The sequence below is a fragment of the Sinocyclocheilus rhinocerous genome, unplaced genomic scaffold, assembly GCF_001515625.1.
Source record: "Sinocyclocheilus rhinocerous isolate Xijiao unplaced genomic scaffold, SAMN03320098_v1.1 scaffold77, whole genome shotgun sequence".
In the NCBI taxonomy this organism is placed as follows: domain Eukaryota; kingdom Metazoa; phylum Chordata; class Actinopteri; order Cypriniformes; family Cyprinidae; genus Sinocyclocheilus; species Sinocyclocheilus rhinocerous.
In genome coordinates, this window is record NW_015635045.1 from 235,991 (window position 1) to 241,921 (window position 5,931).

The following is a 5,931-nucleotide window of genomic DNA, read 5'->3' on the forward strand; positions in this document are numbered from 1 at the left end:
TTCGCTTTCACAACGAAGCACACAGCGTCTTTACGACATGGCGGCGGAAACAACAAAACTACATCGAAAAAGTTACGCCTTACGTCTTTCTTTGCGTGAACATTTGGGCGGCGTTATGCAAATCTTCCCACATCGTGACGTAGACATGTGGGGGTGTATTTAAACGAGGCATTTTAGGAGGGCGTGGTTGACTTTTAACTTTTATAAAGAATATCTCTTTGGATTTGAGACTTTAGTCTTTGCAACTTTACAGATCTTCTTTATGCACCAAGAGCTTGTAACACTCCAAAGAGAAAGGAAAAATTGAAATCGCATCATATGACCCCTTTAAAAACAAAAACGGAAGTCATGCATAAAGTGACCAAATATGGCTCTGTCTTTTATCTCCAAGGATTCTCTGACGTGCTAACCTCTCTGGCTTAAATGGAATATTATGTGTTTGTAATCTGGATATGTGCTTTAGCTGAGATCTGGATTCTGCCTTCTCTCCATGAGCAAAAGGGAGATACGAGACAGACCCCGCAGGCACAGACATTTAGCATATTAGGGTCAAGATCACAAGCCTGCAAACATCATCCTCAGCTACTGGCAATGTAATGAGAGTAAGAGACAGAAAGAGAAGGAAAAAGTGGAAGAATAGAGCACTACCAGAACAAGATAGGAGCATAATAGAAAGCAAGTGAGGGAAAGATGGTTTGAGGGATGAAAGACAGAAATGGAGGGAGGGGGAGAAAAATACACTTGAATGGATGGAAAATGAGCTGTAAGTGGCTTGCTGATGGAGTGATCCTGATGGGCTGGAGGTGCTGGGAACGGAGGAGGACCACGAGGCACCGTGCACACTTCTGCTGAGCGTTTTTAAGCATCCTTTACTGTGCATCAGATTGCTCAAAGGTCAATTCGAAAAGATGTGCATATGAATATGCAGTATGGTTTGTGTTCGAGTACCTGGACCAGACCAGATCTTTTCTGTTTTAACTCGAACTTCTCGACAGAGACCAAAACCATGACATAGGCACAGACTTATAATATAGAAGACATGTGCAGTGTTCTTGTTTAAGGTCTCTGCAAATGGCCAAGACCTGACACACACACACACATAGCATGCCAGGTGCTGGGTTAAGGCCCCGGTGAGTGTGTCTGGAGGATATTTTGCATGTGCAGAGATGATCAGTGATGGAATGCAGAGTGTGTATGTGTGTGTGAATGTATGTATATGTGTTATTCAACACGCTTCGGGCTACGGGCCAAGGGTAGCCTAACCACCAGCTGCTTTCAACAGGCTGCAGTCCCTCCAAAAACATTTGCGCAGACAGAGACCTTGTTTCTCAATAAAAGAGAGACCGAGGATATGTCTTTGTTCAGAATTCATAATTAGTTTTATAGTCTATTCATACATTAATTGTTTTTCTTATGCTGACTGTTTTGAAGTATGTGATTTGGTTTAATACTTTAACATTGGTTTATGTATTTTATAAATCAACAATGAACAATATTTTTTACAGTACTTACTGTAATGTTACACAGTAATGTTCATTTATAAATACACTAAATTCAGCACTTTCTTGTATTTAGAATAATCATAATTCAATGAACAATGGTATATTTATAAATTAACATTAACCTACACAACCATCCAAAAGTGTGGCTACGAGTTTTTAAAATGTTTATGAATGAAGTCCTATTATTATTATTAGTAGTAGTAGTAGTAGTAGTAGTAGTATTAGTATTATTCAAAGTAGCTAAACTAAAATAACTATATTGATATCTATTGTAAAATGACATTTATTTCTGTGATGGCAAATCAGAATTTTCATCAGACATCATTCCAGGCTTCAGTGTCACATTCACATGCATGAAGGGCCAAACCTGGAGTAAATTGCTTGCTAAAGCAAAATACAATTAATTATTTAATTAAATTAAGTCATGAATTTATTTTTGTATTACTTTCTCCCCTTTATTTTTTTCCTTATTTTTTATCTGTATTTTTATTCTTCATAAACTTAATTAATTTATGCATTCTTTTATTTTGATATTTATTTTGATATTATTTTATATACGAAGTTTAATATATGATTAAATTTATTTTTAAATTATTTGCTTTTGTATGTGTTTTAGCAAGACATTTTTCAATTATTACTTTTATTTATTGTGCATGGGAAGAACATGTAAATTCTCCACAGAAAGGCCTCCTGGCTCCTGGATTCAAGGGACTGTCTTGCTGTGTGGCAACAGTGCTGCCCACTGCGCCACCGTGCCACCCATAAGTTGAAATTTATTTCAGATTGATTTTTTTTGTAGCAATGTAAAATAGTCTACTGTCCCTTTTGGTCAGTTTAATGCATTTTTGCTGATAAAAGTATTAATCGCTTTCAAAAAACTGACCTGGGAAGTCTTTGCTAGTTTAAAAATCTGGCAAAAACACCAGCATGCCATCCCACTGTGTTTTCAGTAGGGCTGGATTGATTTAGCCAGAAGATTCATTTAAACCAGGCTCTATGAATGGCTAATGTTACAATAAGATGATGCAAAATCCAAATGGAGTCATGAGGACCATGATTACTTGTGAGTAGATTTTTTGGGTCAGGTCCTGCTTGCCAAAAGATTCATTAGGGCGAAGGATTGTTTTGTCCAGGATACTTAGGGGCTTTATGTTTTTGATCAAGAACTACTTTAATTTGAGCTAGGATTTGTTGCATTTGCGTAGAACATATGGTTTGTTGTCCAGGCTCCCAAACACTTCAGGGTATGAATCAATCATGCATCGTGGGACAGAGAGAGCTTGTCCCAGTTCAGAGTCCAGATGAAACACACATGCTTGATGCACCACAGTAACATAAGTGGACCTGCTTAAAACACATGCACACGCACACACACACAGACACACACACACACACAAGCATTCTGTACCATATGGAGCAATATTGCAAATTATGTGCTTACGATATAATTACATTTCACACATCAGTGAGGTATCATTAGCACTAGCTAATGCTAACTGACCATAGCCTGTCACTACAGCATTAGCATGCCAGCTCACATATCGTCATGCTAATCCCGTCATGCTAATATACCAACTGGCTCCAAGGCTCCATTGATTCAAGTTTGGATGTTTTTCTGGACATATTAAACTTGGTCTTGGGCTAAACCGCATTAGTATTGGGCTAACTGCATTTAATCTGCTGATTAATTGCATTTATCTTGAGCTAAACTTCATCGGTGAATCAAATTACTCATTCATGGACCCTGGAATCCCTCAAGTACAACTCAGCATATTAACTCGTGGCCTTTTGGCTAGCTGGATTAAACTTGATGATGGCAAATTTCATGTCATTCTTTATAAAAATAGTGTTCTGATAAACTGTTGTGGCAAATATTACTTGAGATTTGCAGAAATTGTTCGATGTAGCGTATTTACATGTATAGTAAATTAGTTTTGTGGCAAATTGTTTGTTTGCAGCAGATTTACCACATATTAAAGAGGTTGTTAACCCAAAAATTCAAACTGTGTCATCATTTACTCACCTTCATCTTGTTCCAAACCTGAGACTTACTTTCTTCTGTGGGACATAAACAGTATTTTGAAGAAAATTGTTAACCAAAATCAATCGTTGACTTCCATTGTATGGACAAAAATAACAGCTGAGAGACATTCCCCAGTATATGTTATTTTATGTTCCTCAGAAGAATGTAAGGTATATATATATGGAAGCCTGTTTTCGCCACTGAATAAAAAAATAAAAAAAGGTAATTGCAACTTTTTCTCTCACAATTCTGACCTTTTGAGTTTATATCTCACATTGTGGATTTCTTTTCTCAGAATTGCGAGAAAAATGTCAGAATTGTGAAATATTACCTTTTTCATTTTTTACCATTTTTTATTGCAATTACCTTTTATCTGTTTTATTCCATGGCAGAAACAAAACAAAACAAGAGAGAGAGAGAGAGAGAGAAATTGTAAGAAAAAAGCCAGAATTCAGAGCTTATATCTCATAATTCAGTTTAAAGTCAGAATTGAGAGAAATAAAGCCCAAACTGATATAAAGAACTTTAAATATATTTTAACTCTTCCCTGCTAGCGTTTTTGAAAAAAGTTGCCAGCCACCGCCAGCGTTTTTGCTGATTTTCACTATAATTTCACGGTCCCCAGAATATTTTGTTGTATGAATATCTGAACATGCAACATAAAGATTAGACCCTCCACTTTCAAACAAAAAATCTGTTTTATTCTAGCTTCAAGCATTGTTTTTTATCAACACTTGAATGTATGTAGGTTTCTTAAAAAAACATTTTGAGCAAAAAGCAGAGAAAATCGCATTTTATCAAATACTACATCTGGATCATATTTAGCATTATTATTATCAAAGCAAAGATGCAGTAGATGGCTTCCATCAGCACTCCCAAAGCTTGCACACTTTCTGGATCCACATTTCACTCGGTAGCTTTAGTCAGTTTCCATGCGGTTAGTGTTGATGATCGTGTTATTTTTCATATGCATATGCTTACATATGAGATCGCTCGTTTCTGTGTCTTCCTGGTCTGTGTTTTTGATCGGCACTTTCTAGACTCATTTAGGAGATGCGAAATAGCGCCCCCTAACGTATAACTGTGAAAACACGGAAACCTGGAAAATTCCGTGTTTGGCCGGGAAAGAGTTAATAATGAATTATTGAAAGCATAAACCTTTATGACCTGCTAAAACAGCTCGAAGCAACTAAACTGGTTCAGATGGTGAGCAGCTTGCATCCTAACACTGGTTATCAGTATGTTCTGGGCATTTTATGCTGGTTTTAGCTGGTTCAAACGGGTCTAAGATCTCTGAATTTTGTTTCGAAAAAAGGTTAAAAGAGTCTCGCGTCTGATAATGTGACAGAAAACAGAGAGAATACAAATTAAAGTACTGTAGCACAACACACAAGTGCTAATAAGAGCAGAACCCTGGCTAACAAAATGTTCTAAGAATATTTGCTAACGTTCCCATTTACTTATAAAAACGTTATAAATGTTCTCTGAACATTTAAATGTTTAAAAAATGCTTTCTTGGTTATTCAAACATTAATGGAACATTCCATTGTATCATTTTGCAAAGATTATGAGAATGTTACTTTTGAATGTTCTCTGAACATTCCGAAACAAGTAGTAACATTCAAATAACATTAGACAAACATCTAACAATAAAAAAATAAAAAAAGGACAACTGAGACTTTATATCTCACAAAAAGACATGCTAATTTAGGCTACCTCTCGCATTTGTGATTTTTTTCTCACTTTATAACATGCAATTAAGTCAGAATTGTGAGATATAAACTTATATCAATGTATCAGTCTTTTTCCCCCTCAGAATTGGACTTCATAACTCGCAATTGCGAGTTTATATCACACAATTCGGATGGAAAAAAGTCAGAATTGCGAGAAAAAAAGTCAGAATTGAGAGTTTTTATCTCGCAGTTGCAGTGCTTGAAGTGGAAAAAAAGAAGCTGCTCTCACATGCTCTCACATGAGGTAGACCTATTCCGCTTGAATTCGCTCACGTGATTGGTCGAGATGAGAGGTGATCCTGCCTGGGTAGTGTGATTTATGCTGCATTCATGCCATATCGTAATTACCGTAATTTCGAGATGACAGCACGTGACGTTCTACTCGGAGCTGTTCACGGTGGTCAGGTGGTACAGCGGTCACGTGATACAAGTCGTAGCTCTCTCAGAAAACTCCCAGTTCACAAGTTGTAATTAGGAGTTCTACGGGGACGTGAACGCCTTTTACAAGTTGGAATCTCGTAATTACGGGAATTCTGATATGGCATGAACGCATATAGTGTAATTTCTAATTACCCAGACACTGACGCTTTTACTCCGAGTACTGGCAACATGTCAGAAGTGGAGGTACACACAAAAAAGTGCAGGTACCCTAAAAACTAAAATATAGAAGTGG

The 5,931-nt window shown here is 36.8% G+C and overlaps 1 long non-coding RNA gene across 1 annotated transcript; it reads right to left on the reverse strand.

Moving 5' to 3' along the window:
- Positions 1 to 2,511: 2,511 nt before the first annotated feature.
- LOC107746423 (uncharacterized) lies at positions 2,512 to 5,526 on the reverse strand. Its single transcript, XR_001640686.1, has 3 exons — positions 5,488 to 5,526; positions 3,526 to 3,560; positions 2,512 to 2,846 (listed from the first exon to the last, which is right to left on the reverse strand). It is a non-coding gene; the product is annotated as an uncharacterized LOC107746423 (long non-coding RNA).
- Between the last annotated feature and the right edge of the window lie 405 nt (positions 5,527 to 5,931).